This window comes from Sciurus carolinensis, assembly GCF_902686445.1.
Source record: "Sciurus carolinensis chromosome 14 unlocalized genomic scaffold, mSciCar1.2 scaffold_101_arrow_ctg1, whole genome shotgun sequence".
Taxonomy (NCBI): Eukaryota; Metazoa; Chordata; class Mammalia; order Rodentia; family Sciuridae; genus Sciurus; species Sciurus carolinensis.
Genome location: NW_025920105.1, coordinates 553,281 through 568,621, shown reverse-complemented (window position 1 = coordinate 568,621; position 15,341 = coordinate 553,281). Strand labels below are relative to the sequence as shown.

At 37.7% G+C, this 15,341-nt stretch overlaps 1 pseudogene; it reads left to right on the top strand.

Annotated features, from left to right (window-relative positions):
• The first annotated feature begins 4,127 nt into the window (after nt 1–4,127).
• Nucleotides 4,128–14,652, top strand: LOC124973198 (striatin-3-like; annotated as a pseudogene).
• Nucleotides 14,653–15,341: the final 689 nt, after the last annotated feature.

Here is a 15,341-nt window from a genome sequence, read left to right as displayed (position 1 = left end):
GGCATTTAATTTCATTTTGCTGCATACAGATTTCCAGTTTTCCCAGCACCATTTGTTGAAGAGGCTATCTTTTCTCCATTATATGTATTTGGCATGTTTATCTTTGTATTTATGTGAGTTTGTCTCTGTGTCTTCTATTCTTTACCATTATTCTGTCTGTCTATTTTGGTACTGAAACCATGCAGTTTTTGCTATTATTTATCTGAAGTATACTTGAAGGTCTGGAATTGTGATACTTCTGACTTTGCTCTTCCTACTAATAATCATTTTTTTTTCTATTCTGGGTCTCCTATTCTTCCAAATGAATATCATGATTGTTTTCTCTATTTATATGCAGTATGTCATTGGGGTTGTAATCGGAATTGCATTGAATGTATATAGCACTTATGGTACTATGGCCATTTAGATAATAATAATCGTGTCTATACTAGAATATGAGAGATATTTCCATCTTGTAAGGTTTTCTTTAACTTTTTTCTTTTGTTATCTGTATTTTTCATTGTAGAGAACTTTCACCTCTTTTGTTTGATTCCAAAGTATTTTATATTTTTATACTATTCTGAATGGCATACTTTTTAATTTCTCTTTCAGAGGTTTCATCAGTTATGAATAGAAATTTATTAATTTATATATGTTGATTTTACATCCTGTTAATTTGCTGAATTTATTCATGAGTTCTAGAAATTTTCTGGTGGAATTTTTTGGTTCTATAAATATAGAATATTTGTCATTAGTGATAGTTTGAGTCCTTCTTTTCCTTATCCCTTTAATTTATTTTCTCTGTCATTGCTCTGGCTATAATTTTAAGGATAATGTTAGATGGATCTGGTGAAATAGGGCATCTCTGCCTTTTCCAAGTTTATAGAGGAAAATCTTTCAGTTTTTTGCCACTTAGAAGAATGTTGGCTGTGAGTTCAGTGTAGATAACCTTTACAATGTTGAGGTATGCTTCTACTACCCAACTTTTTCTAGTGTTTTGAGCATAAAGAGGTACTGTATTTTCTCAAATACTCTTTCTGCATCTATTGACATAATCATATGGTTCTTAACTCTAAGCTGTTGATGTGATGATTACTTATGGATTTCTGATGTTGATTCAACCTTGTCAGACACCCTTTGATGAACTCACTTGGATCGTTGGCCGTAACTTTAATAATATTTTTTTGTGCATGTGAAATTTGTTTGGAATTTTATAAGATTTTTTAATCCTGCTCATCAGGATATTTATCTGAGTTTTCTTTCCTTGATGTGTTATGTCTGTTTTGGTACAGGGTGTCAGTACTACATAAAACAATTTTGGAAGTGTTCACTCATTTTCTATTTCATGGGCTTCTTTGAGGAGTATTGAAATTAGTTTTTCTTTGAATGTTTTGTAGAACTCCAATGAGAATCCCATCTGGTCCTGGGCTTTTTGACTGGTCAACTTTTGATAACTTCTTCTATTTCATTATTGAAATTGGTATCTTCAAAGTGTGTTTGTCCTCATGATTCAGTTTGGGTGGATTATATGTCCCTGGAAACCTGTTGCTGTCTTTGAGCTTTTCTATTTTGTTGGACTATAAATTTTCAAAATATTTCTAATTATGTTTTGTATTTTTGTAATGTATATCATGATATTTCCTTTTCCATCATGTATTATAGTAAATTGAATTGTCTCTTTCCTCTTTGTTACTGTGGATATCATTCATTCTATTTTGTTTACTTTTTCAAAGAAGCAACTTTTTGCTTTTTCTGTTTTTATAATTGTTTCTTTTGTCTCAATTTTATTGATTTTGATGGATTTTTATTATTCCTGTCTTACACTTTTGGTGTTAATCTATTCTTTTTTAAGGTTTTCAGCTGTAATTTCGGTTATTTATTTGTGGACTTTCTCTTCTTTTATTGAGTGTGCTCTGTGCAATAAATTTTCCTCTTTTTACTACTTTCATGGCATCCCAGAAATTTTGATATGTTGTGTCCTTGATCTTGTTTACTTTTAAGAATTTTCTTATCTCCTCCTTGATGTCCTCTGCTATCTATGCATCATATAATAGTGTATTTTTTTGGCCTCCAGGTGTGGGAGTCATTTCTGTTTTTTTTTTTTTTTTTACTATTTTGTCATTGATTTCTAATTACATTCTATTATAATCTTCTAATTACATTCTATTATAATCTGATAAAATACAAGGTAGTATTTCTTGGTTTTTTTTGTGTGTGTGTATTTGCCAAGAGTAGCTTTGGGGCATAACATATAATCTATTTTAGAGAAGAATTCATGCACCACTAAGAAGAAAGTGTATTCTCTTGTTGATGGATGGAATAATCTATATATTTCTGTTAAGGTTAAATAAAAGATTGTGCTATTGAGTTCTATGGTTTCTTCAATTTTTGTTTTGACTATCTATACAGGAGTGACAGAGGTGTGCTAATGTCACCCTGTATTATTGTGTTGTGGTTTACTGGCATTGAGAAGGATGTTTGATATACAAGGATGCACCATTATTTGGGGCAAGAAATATGTACACTCCTTAGGTCTTGTAGAGTTATATGCTTCCCTTAATCTCTATGAAATGTCTTGTATTTATTCAGCCTTCTGACTAAGTTGGCGTAGTACATTTTATAATGATATGATGATGGAAAACCCTGCATTTCATCAAGCTCAGCTGTGCAGGATAATCTTTATTCTTATCCTTTCACGCTGGACCTTGTGTGTGACTTTTGCTGTTCGAATGAGTCTCTTGGAAGGCAGCATTTTGATGGGACACTTTTATAAAAATCCAATCTGTCAGTCTATGTCTTTTGATTGATGAGTTTAGGCCATTGAATATTCATGGTATTATTAATATATTGTTTGTATTCCTGAGTCAGTTTTAGCTATTTTGGATTTTTAAATTATGACTTTGTTTCTCAGTTGATTGTGCTCTTTATTTTGGGATCCTGCTTTTCTATAATAACTGACTTCCATTGCTATTTTTCATTTACATCCTCAATGGACTAGTTTTGGTGTAGACATTTCTGTGTGCAGGCTTTATAATTGTAAATTTCTTTCAACTTTTGTTTGCTATGGAAGGATTTTGTTTCATCGTCAAATTGAAGGTAAGTTTGCCAAGTTTAGGATTCTTGGTTAGCATCCATCCATTTCTTCAGAGCTTATATGTTCTTCCAGGCCCTTCTAGCTTTTGTGATCTGGGCTAAGAACTCTCCTGATAGCCATGTTGCTTTCCCTCTATATGTGATCTGAAGGTTTTCTCTCACAGCTATTAAATTCTATCTTTAGTTTGTATGTATGAAAAAAAATTGGTTGTTAGCTTGAGAAGGAAGAAAGAGACTCAAGAAAACAGATAAGAGGAAAAGAGAGTAAGAGAAAAGTAAAAAATAGACAAGTAGAAGTAATAAAAAATAATACTATTATAAAAATTCCACAATAATACTATAATATATTATTCAAATCTTCCAATCTTCAGTAGCCTGATGAATGAGAGGTACTTGAAAAATGTGGTAACACAGGATGGGAGCTGCCTCAAATGAAGAAGACAGCATCCAGATGGGAATTATCCATGAGAGCAGGCAGAGGGAGCCCCATCTATTGGTAAATGGAAAGCCACAGCATGGCACTAAGACTGCATTGGACATGGCACTGGATATCTGAGAGTTGGGTCTGTGTGGCACTGGAGAACCACATGGGGCATTGGCTGGGCCTGCAAATTTATACTTTGATATGCAAAAAACAAGTTTTCTCTACAAATGGTGGATGTAGTGTATTATATTATTCTTTATTTTTTATTGAAAATTGAGCTAAGTGGATTTTACAAGTGGTCAATATCACCAGCAATTTAACCTCTTTTTTTGTTTTTTTTAGCTAGTATATTGCTAAATTGCTACGGCTAGTTTTCAAAGGGACTCTTTCTGTCTCAGACCCATGAGGCACTGATATTAAGAGTCCCAACAATTCCCCTTCTCCCCCCTCCTGCCATGCCACCCCTTTCCCTAAAGTGAGTGAGTGAGAAGGGCAGATGGAGAAGGGATTGTAATGGCAGCAGCTGGAAGCTCCCCTGCTCTGACCCATGGCAGGACACATAGCAATGACATCCTCCCTGCCCTCTCCCACTAGGCCTCTTCCCCACCATTGTCCCAGGACCACCCAACCTATGCCTTCCCCAGTTGTCATCCTCTCACCCTGCCCCCCAGTCAGGGCCCCACACATAATTGATGAGCTTTCCTGAGGCAGTGGTGCATTAACCTGGGGATAACAGCCCCTCCCTGGCAGCAGCAGGGACTTGGGGGAAACTTGAGTCTTTTGACAGGGGGAATGGAGGGGTGGGTGGCTGGGGTCCTCCTGCCTCTGAGGAGCAGGTCCCCCGGGAAGACTCCCAGCTGTCCAGGCTACAGCAGTACACTATACCAGGGATACTGCACCATATCCAGCACTAGTGGGCTCGGTTTAAGATGGAGTGGGTTTATTGGGAGGTGGAGTGAGCCAAACTGCAGTCTCAGATAGCATTTTTACAAGGAGAAAGAAAAGGTCAAGAGAATTTGAAGAAGGATTTAATAAGAAGAATAAAGATTTAGAGTATACATTAAACAAAACAGGGTAAAATATCATAAATTAAAGTATGGCACAAAGATGAACCAAGGTGATTTGAAAATACCAACTTTTGAATCAGAAGAAACCAAAGACACAGAGGCTCCCTCAATACCTCAGAATAGCCAGTTAACTTGGAAGCAAGGCAGAGAGCTGTTTAGACAGCACCTTCAGGAAGTAAGTTATACAGATACAGTATTAGTTGTACAATCTAGTGGGTAAGGTCATTGTCGGGGTACCCGGGACCCCTGGCCCTAGGTGTGGCTAAGATGGCACCTGGTAGTGAGCCAGAGCAGTTAACTTTTGCACAAACATCTGACATCATTTTAAGGAGTCTTTATGACTGGTTCTCTGGTCTCAGCTACAACGCATTGATCTTGGTATGCCCTGCTTGGCTCTCTGTATCTGTCCACGCTTTTCCCTCATGTGCTCTCCTTTGATTGGTGGTTTTACCTATATAAGGTCTGTAACTTCCCTGCTGAGAGGGGAAATAGGATAAGAAAAAGAAACAATAGAAGCAGAAGGACAGCGTGCAATAAAGCATTGAAACTTCAACCAGGTGTCGTGTTTCTCTGCGGGCAGGGAACACAACAAGTGGTGCCGAAACCCGGGAACAAGTAAGTAAATCATAATTAAAAAGATATAAAGGGATCAAAGGGAGGCAGCCTCAACGTTCACGGTTGAGCGACTTAATGGGACACGCGAAAGGCGGTCCACCAAAAGGAAAAAGAAATAAATATTAGAAAGTACTAACCAAAGTAGCACGCGAAAGGTGGCTACACCCTGGACTAAGCAAAAAGCGGTCCACATTAAAGGTATTAAAGTGAAAGTAGCACGCGAAAGGTGGCTACACCATGGACTAAGCGAAAAGCGGTCCACATTAAAGGTATTAAAGTGAAAGTAGCACGCGAAAGGCGGCTACACCCTGGTCTAAGCGAAAGGCGGTCCACATTGGAGATATTAAAGTGAAAGTGGTGCGCGAAAGGCGGCCATCATTCAACCCGAACCAAGCGGAAGGCGGTCCAGTAAACTGAAACTGGTATGCGAAAAGTGATCGCAGTAAATTAATCATGGGTTCTGAGGTGTCTAGAGTTCACATGGAAGGCCTATTAAAGGCTTTATTAAAGGCTAATGGAGCACCTTTAAAGGTTTCCTCAGCTAGGAAGTTTTTAAAAACTGTAGAAGACAAAGCACCTTGGTTTTTAAATGCGGGATTGTTGGATCAAGAGAAACTATCACAAGAGACAGAAAAAGGCCCCCTTCCTGATCCCTTCCATGCAGCTCCATGGCCACCTAGGGAGGGAACACCCGTGTCCTTGAAGCAGTCCTCCCCCTAGGCAGAGATCTCAGCAGCTCCATTCCTCAAAAGTAGTAAGAAATAATGTTTGTGATTTTCTGCATTCAAACCTAACCTGATTTCTCAACCAGGAAGAAAAAGGGTTAAAAAGTCCTGGGTGATCCTCCCTCCCCCCTGCCTGGTCTTGCTGAAGCCTGCATTGGAATGTAAACTGCAGCAGTCTCAGCGGGGAAAGGGGGGTAATCTAAAGATAAGAAGAAAAAAAAAAAAAAAGGTGTCCGTTTTAAACTTCTGGGCTGCTACACAGAACTAACTCATTTTCCAGGATTCTTGTTTTGTTTTGTTTTTCTTTAATGCTGTATTTTTGAGCTCATAATTTTGATCCTGCATACCTAGGTTAATGATTTTTTTTCTTTTTGATCAGTTCTATTTTTTATTCAACTAGAGTTTTTGAACATCTGTTACATTGCAATGGAGATTCACCTATAAATTACAAGGCCTTTAATTTTGTGTTATGTGTATGTTGTGCTGTCTAATGTCATGTTTTGTCTGTATCAAAACTGAGCGCTCCTAAAATTAAATTTAAAAATGGATCCAAATACTTTATTCACGTGATTTAAAAAGGTTCAATTTAAATTGAGGTAAACCAATAAAAGTGAAATGTCTTTAAAAATAACTTGCAAGTCTCTAGGTGGTCAAATATATGAAATGTTGATGTTAAACAATGTCTAATATCAATTGTTTCTAGGACTTTTCTTCAACAGGAAAGAGACAGCAAATACTGTTCAGGACACTTGTCTAATATCTTGACTAAAAACAATATTACTAAGAGTTATGTCTTAACAAGTACAATTCTATATACAAAGGGTTCTAAAGGTTCAACTATGTTTTCAGTTAGAGTACTATAAACAACAAAGTATTTTATCTTGTTAAAATGGTGTAATTTATCTAAATTCAAAAATTTCATAAGAGTTGTTTCAGAATGTGAACAAAAGGGGGTCAACACATAAAAAAAATAAAAAATAAAAGGTTCTAAAAATACTATATTTAGTAAGAAGAAAATCTTTCTGGATAAAATAGTGTTATATAATGAAATACATGAGGGTCTAAGTAAATGCTAAAAAAGTCTGTGTGTAAGTGAAGGGCAAGTTTCAACAAGTCTGTGTGTAACTAAGTTGGTTGTATGTATGTAAAACAGCTAAAGCTATTTAAGGTTTTTCCTAAGGTGAAATACTAATGTTCTGATATAAGCCAAAGTTTAATCTATATGGTAAAATGACATGGTAAAATAACAAGGATTTCTTAGAAACACTAATTTACTCTTAACTTTGTGTCTATTAAGTTTATTCTTTAAAACAATTAGTCTTAAAAATTGGGGTTTATACAATTATGGTTAAACAACTGTTAAGAGTATTGTACTATGTTACAGAGTCTAAATTTTTCTTTAAAAACTAAATTTAGTAAGATTAAAGTGTCAAGGTAATTGTGAAATGGTCACTCCTTGTATATTAAATGTATTCATATTTTCCAAGTATACAAGTTTTAAACCAGGGTATTTATCAAGCTGCTATTCTCCAAACTTCTCTCTCAATGTTGGAATGCTTCTAGGTTCTCATGAGCAGTCTTAATGCCTATTCCTACCAGCTAAAATATTACAATCATACCCCAAAGCTGTTGCTCAAGTAATATTTAAGGGAATAGAATCTTGCATTACTGTCTTTGGAATCCATCTTTCTATCATTATAACCCCTTATTCCACTCAACAAATTAAATGGCTAAACAATAATGATGATGATTGGTCAGTATTATATTGTTCCACCTCAGCTCAGTTGATAACCATTATCCCCAACATCCTTGGATTCAGTTTTGTAAAGTTACTCCCATAATTTTTCCAAAAGTGACTAGTGCCCAACCTATTAAAAATTGTATAACTATATTTACTGATGGATCTAAAAATGGAGTAGGCGCTGCACTTATTCATGATCAACTTCATACTATAATAGTTCAATCCAACTCGGCACAAGTACTGAGCTCGCAGCTGTGGTGTTGGCTTTTAAAGTAGCAGATAATCAGCCATTTAATCTCCTATCTGATAGTTCATATGTTGTTAATGCTTTAAGTGTTCTTAAAACTGTGCCATGTATTTCTTCTTTATCCACTGTGACTTCCTATTTCACTACACTGCAAAACCTTATTCTGCAGCGTAAACATCCATTCTATATAGGACATATTAGGGCTCATTCTAATTTACCGGGACCTTTGGCTAGAGCAAATGATTTGGTGGATATGGCTACCAAATCCGTTTTTGTTTTTTCCATAGAGGAACAAACAAAACTCTTTCATGAGAAATTCCATGTAAATTCCACTACCTTGAGTAGAAAATTTCCTATCTCTAAATGTGTGGCTCGGCAATAGTAAAATTGTCAACACTGTGCTCCTTTGATCCCAGTACAATCTTTTGGAGTCAATCCCAGGGGATTGTTACCTAATCATGTTTGGCAAATGGATGTAACTCATATTCCTGAATTCGGTACTGTAAAGTATGTACATGTGTCAGTAGACACTGCTTCAGAGTCATCATGGCTTCCGCTCACTCTGGAGAAAAAGTAAAAGATGTCATTCAACACTGCCTACAAGCATTTACTTGCTGGGGCATACCTAAAGTTATAAAAACAGATAATGGTCCTGCTTATACCTCCAAAAGCTTCCGGCTATTTCTACAAACATTTAATATTCAATTGATTACTGGTATTCCCTATAATCCACAAGGACAAGGTATAGTCAAGAGGACGCATCTCACCTTAAAAAATTGTCTTAATAAACAAAAAGGGGGAATAGGAGCCTCCTTTAAATCTCCCAAGGACAAAATTAATCTGGTTCTTTTTATTTTAAATTTTTTGACTATAGACAATTATGGACACTCTGCGACTGATCGCCATAGCAACCCTTCCCCTGTCCCTCAAACATGGGCCAAGTGGAAAGACATATTGACAGGTTGCTGGAAAGGACCAGATCCAGTATTACGTACGTTGGGTCCAAGGGTCTGTTTGTATTTTTCCACAGGATCAACAAACTCTGATCTGGGTTCCTGAAAGACTGACCAGACCTATACAACATGGAAGTGATACTACTCCCCCTCATGATAGTGAGCCTTCCCATAACTGCAAAGACACAAGTGGACAGCCAGACCCGGAATCTGTGGGCAATAGTTAAAGCTTGGCCATATCCTTTACCGTTAACTAATACTTCCTCTCTACTCCCTCCGTTGTTCACCACCAATGCGGCTACAGGATTACCCACTACACTTTATGATCCAGAGACTCAACCATATAATTCTTCCACTATCTCCCTCCCTGGAGCCTTATGCTTTGATATACCTGAGGATAATGCTATTAGTAATAATAACTCTAGCCCTTGTATTGTTCTCCAAAAGCAGGTACAGGGTCTCTTTTATAAGAATATGGAATCCCCTTATGCTCCGCTCCAGGGTTATGCTACGCTTGGTCTTCAGTATGTCAATAATAATTTAATAACCATATCAAGGACATACTGGAAAGGGGAAGCTACTTTGATCACAGGATTTGTACCTTACAAATGACCTCTTCCCACTATGGGTTTAAAAATCCCAGAAATTTTCCTCCATGTAATCCAAAATTTTCCACACCTCCCATTTGGACAGGTTGTCAAAATGCCAAGCGAGCGACCCTGGTTCAACATGGATTTTTCTTCACACCAAATTTTACTTCCCAGCGTACCACTGATAATTTTGCTGATCATGACGCCAACTTGGGCATGGAGCGCGTTAATCCTTTTGATAGCTGGTTGCTTTTCATCTCGACTTCAGGATATACTAACTTACAACCTTTTTTTGCTCTTAAAGGAGGATCTTTTAGACAATGCAAATGGAACTCTTCGGTGTGGAGCGGAAAAAATGCTGGAGCTGAGACTACTACTAACTGTACTAGAGACATTACATTCTCATCCACTCCAGCCTGTGTGTTCCCTCCTTTTATGTTTCTACTAACCAATATTTCCAATAACACAACCCTTGATTGCTCTCAATCTAGTTGCTACCTTTCTCAATGTTGGAATGCTACCAATTTCTCCCGCGCGGTCTTAATGCGCATCCCTACCTTCCTACCTATCCCAGTCTCTGTTACAGATGCAGAATTACCAGTGCTACTATCAAAAAATAAAAGACAATTTGGCATCGCGGCAGCTGTGTTGCAGCCGTTGTTGCGTTGGCGGCGGCCGCCGCAACTGCAGCTGCTGCATTGACAACTACTATACAGACAGCGACTGCATCAACCGTTTAGCTGAAAACACAGCTACTGCCTTACAAACTCAAGAGACTTTAAACCAACATTTAAGGGCAGGCTTACTCCTGGTGAATCAAAGAGTGGACCTATTACAAGAACAAGTGGACATATTACAAGAACTTTTGGGACTGAGCTGTGATTACTCTTTAAGAGCTGTTTGTGTTCCCCCTATTGTATATGATATTTTCAGCACTGCAGCTGACTTATCTAGTAATTTGTCACTTTACCTTACTTCTACTTGGTCATCTCAATTTGATAATCTTAACTCACAACATAGAGCTGAAATTGTCAAAGCTAATTCTACTGGGGTACATATTGCTTCTGTATCTGAGATGGCTAAATGGTTTTCTTCTGCTTTCAATTTTGTAAAACAGTGGGCAGGTCTGGGCACTTTGGGACTGCTTCTCCTCATTGGTATCCTTTTCCTCACTCGTCTGTTTGTGCGTCTACGAGCCAGCCAACACAGGGATCGGATTATCTTTCATCAGGCCATGACCGCCCTAGAGGCAGGCAGCTCCCCACAAGTGTGGCTCTCGATGCTGGACCGGTAGTCAAAGACGGGTAATGAAGGAGGTGGCTATGTACCAACCTAAGACAGGAGCTGCAGCATGCTCTGCAGACTCTGATGACGGGTAAGGACATATGCTGACCACTCAACCTAAGACAGGCACGGTCCCGAGCTTTAATTTTATAATAAAAAAGGGGGAACTGTCGGGGTACCCGGGATCCCTGGCCCTAGGTATGGCTAAGATGGCGCCTGGTAGTGAGTCAGAGCAGTTAACTTTTGCACAAACATCTGACATCATTTTAAGGAAGTCTTTATGACTGGTTCTCTGGTCTCATGCACAACGCATGATCTCGGTATGCCCTGCTTGGCTCTCTGTATCTGTCCACGCTTTTCCCTCGTGTGCTCTCCTTTGATTGGTGGTTTTACCTATATAAGGTCTGTAACTTCCCTGCTGAGAGGGGAAATAATATAAGAAAAAGAAACAATAGAAGCAGAAGGACAGCACGCAATAAAGCATTGAAACTTCAACCAGGTGTCGTGTTTCTCTGTGGGCAGGGAATGCAACAGGTCATTACTTGGAATATCTAATTCATAACCAAATGGATCAGTAGAAACAGAATTTAAAACAAATTCTGAATGGTGGTGAACCTCCCAAGCAAGAATGACAAGAAATCAAAAGGCCTACTAGTGGTGTTCTTGAGACATTCAATTTCTTAGAAAATTCTGATGAAAGTGATGAAGGAGAGGAAAATGACATGATCAAAGGCATCCCAGGAGGAAATGATAAACATTGGATGAATAAACACAAAATAGTTATTGAAAACTTTTAGAACTCATCAGTGAATTCAGTAAAGTAGCAGGTTACAAGATCAATGCTCATAAATCCAATGCATTTTTATACATAAGTGATGAATCTTCAGAAAGAGAAATTAGGAAAACTACCCCATTCACAATAGCATCAAAAAAAATAAAATACTTGGGAATCAATCTCACAAAAGAGGTGAAAGGCCTCTACAATGAGAACTACAGAACACTAAAGAAAGAAATTAAAGAAAACCTTAGAAGATGGAAAGATCTCCCATGTTCCTGGATAGGCAGAATCAATATCGTCCAAAATGGCTATACTACCTAAAGTGCTATACAGATTCAATGCAATTCCAATTAAAATCCCAATGATGTACCTTGCAGAAATACAGCAAGCAATTATGAAATTCATCTGGAAGAATAAAAAACCTAGAATAGCTAAAGAAATCCTCAGTAGCAAGAGCGAGGCAGGGGGTATTGCAATACCAGATCTTCAACTCTACTACAAAGCAATAGTAACAAAAATGGCATGGTATTGGTACCAAAATAGACAGGTAGATCAATGGTACAGAATAGAGGACATGGACACAAACCCAAATAAATACAATTTTCTCATACTAGACAAAGGTTCCAACAATATGCAATGGAGGAAAAGATAGCCTCTTCAACAAATGGTGCTGGGAAAACTGGAAAACCATATGCAATAGAATGAAATTAAACCCCTATCTCTCACCCTACACAAAACTCAACTCAAAATGGATCAAGGACCTTGGAATCAGACCAGAGACCCTGCATCTTATAGAAGAAAAAGTAGGTCCAAATCTTCAACTTGTTGGCTTAGGATCAGACTTCCTTAACAGGACTCCCATAGCACAAGAAATAAATGCAAGAATCAACAACTGGGATAGATTCAAACTTAAAAGTTTTCTCTCAGCAAAGGAAACTATGAGAAATGTGAAGAGAGAGCCTACAGAGTGGGAGAATATCTTTGCCACTCATACTTCAGATAGAGCGCTAATTTCCAGAATATATAAAGAACTCAAAAAACTCTACACGAAGAATACAAACAATCCAATCAACAAATGGGCTAAGGAAATGAACAGACACTTCACAGAAGAAGATGTACAAGTAATCAACAGATATATGAAAAAATGTTCAACATCCCTAGTAATAAGGGAAATGCAAATCAAAACTACCCTAAGATTTCATCTCACCCCAATTAGAATGGCGATTATCAAGAATACAAGCAACAATAGGTGTTGGCGAGGATGTGGTGAAAAAGGACACTCATACATTGCTGGTGGGGTTGCAAATTAGTGCAGCCACTCTGGAAAGCAGTGTGGAGATTCCTCAGAAAGCTTGGAATGGAAACACCATTTGACCCAGCTATCCCACTCCTTGGCCTGTACCCAAAGGACTTAAAATCAGCACAGTACAGACATACAGCCACATCAATGTTCATAGCTGCTCAATTCACCATAGCCAGATTGTGGAAGCAACCTAGATGCCCTTCAGTTGATGAATGGATAAAGAAAGCTGTGGCATATTTATACAATGGAATATTTCTCCGCAATGAAGAATGATAAAATCATGGCATTTGTAGGCAAATGGTTGAAATTGGAGAATATCATGCTAAGTGAGATAAGCCAATCTCAAAAAACTAAAGGATGAATGATCTCGCTGATAAGCGGATGAGGACATATAATGGGGGGTGGGAGGGGCTAGCATTAGGTTTAGGGTTAGGTTTAGAGTTAGGCTAAGGAGAGTGGTAAGAATGAAGGAAAGAAGGACTGTGTAGAGGAAAAGAGGGGTGGGAGGTGTGGGGGAGGGGAAAAATAAAATGAACATCATTACCCTATGTAAACATAAAAAAAATAAAAAAAAATAGTTATTGAAGGCTTAGCTGCAGACCTAACTGATGATCCTGATACAGAGGAAGCACTGAAAGAATTTGATTTTTTAATGACAGTTGAAGATGGTAAAGGAGCTGAAGAAGCACGGAGTTCAGGGGATGGCACAGAATGGGCTAAACCAATAATGTTTCAATCTGGAGGAGGAAAGTCATTTATTATGGATTCTGATGATGTTTTGTTGAGTGTACTGGGCCTTGGAGACCTTGAAGACTTGACAGTAACAAATGATGCAGATTATAGTTATGACTTTCCTGCCAATAAAGATGACTTTTGTAAGACATGGAACCCCAAGTATAAACTACATAGCAATTTTGATGGAGGACAGGCATTAGCTTTTCATCCTGTAGAACCTGTGCTGTTTGCTGCCTCTGAGGATCATACTCTGAAACTTTGGAACCTGCAAAAAACAGTTCCTGCCAAAAAGAGTGCCTCTTTAGATGTAGAGTCTACTACACATTTAGGGCCCACATTGGCCCTGTTCTGTCACTGGCTATTAGTTCTAATGGAAAACAGTGTTTTAGTGGTGGTATTGACACAACCATCCAGTGGTGGAATATGCCTCATCCTAATGTGGATCCATATGACACATATGAGCCAAATGTTCTAGCTAGCACTTCAGTTGCTCATACAGATGCAGTCTGGGGTCTTGCTTATAGAGGAATAAAAATCAGTTACTATCTTGTTCAGCAGATGGCACTGTTAGGTTATGGAATCCACAAGAAAAATTGCCTTGTATTTGCACTGACAATGGAGACAAGGAACATGGAATACCTACACTTGTTGACTTTATTGGTTGTGATATCTCTTTCAACACTGGTAGTGCAGTAATTTATGATTTAGAAACATTACAGTCATTGGTGATGCTTTCATCACAGGCAGGTACTGGTTTACAATCCGGTAATCACATTAACAGAGTAATAAGTCATCCCACAGTTCCTGTTATATTAACTGCTCATGAAGATAGACACATCAAATTTTTTGACAATAAAATGAGTAAAATGATTCATTCAATGTTAGCTCATTTGGATGCTATTACAAGTCTAGTAGTAGATCTTAATTGAATCTATTTGATGTCAGGAAGCCATGACTGTTCCATTAGATTAAGGGATTTAGATAGCAAGACATATGTGGAAGAAATAACAGCTCATAGGAAGAAATTGGATGAGTCAATTTATGATGTTGCTTTCCATTCATTAAAAGCATATATTGCAAGTTCAGGAGCTGATGCCCTTGCCAAAGTATTTGTGTGAATCCACAAAAACTCACATCATGACAAAAGATTTGCTTGGACAAAAAAATGGTCTGCTTCACTGCCATCAAAAAGATTATTGATATAACAGTACATATGTTCTGCCTAGTGAAGGCAATTTGGAGCAGGCATAAATTGGTTGAAATCACATCTTAATGTCAGGTTCATTAATTTAATTGTAATTACTGTATTTTGTGGGACATAAAGAAAAAGGACTCTAGTATTTGTGGTCTGTACTGGATATGAACTGAGCATATGTTTACTTTTTTAGGTATCTTTATGCCAGTGTGGAGTCTGATCTTACGAAGACCTTTTTTTTCCCCCTAAATGACTCTGTGTGCTGCCTTAGAGTTAGGAATGCGGTGCTCTTGTTGGGGAAGAGAGCTCTAAGAGTAGCTTTTTTCATCTCTTAGTGATCTTTTGTTTATCAGTTGAGTGCAACAGATTCCCTTTTAAATTTATTTTGCTTAAAAAAAAGAAGAAAAAGAAAATTTAACTTAAAATATTTTATCATTAGTTGCACAAAATGTTTAGATAAAATTCTAGATTTTATAAGTCTTCTTATATATTTAGCTTTTTGAGCACAATAGTGCTCAAATTTGTATTGAAGTTTTTCTTCATTATACAACCCTAAACACAGTGATTTCACTGACCAGCCACCCCTAACCACTTTCTTTCCTCCTTCTGCTT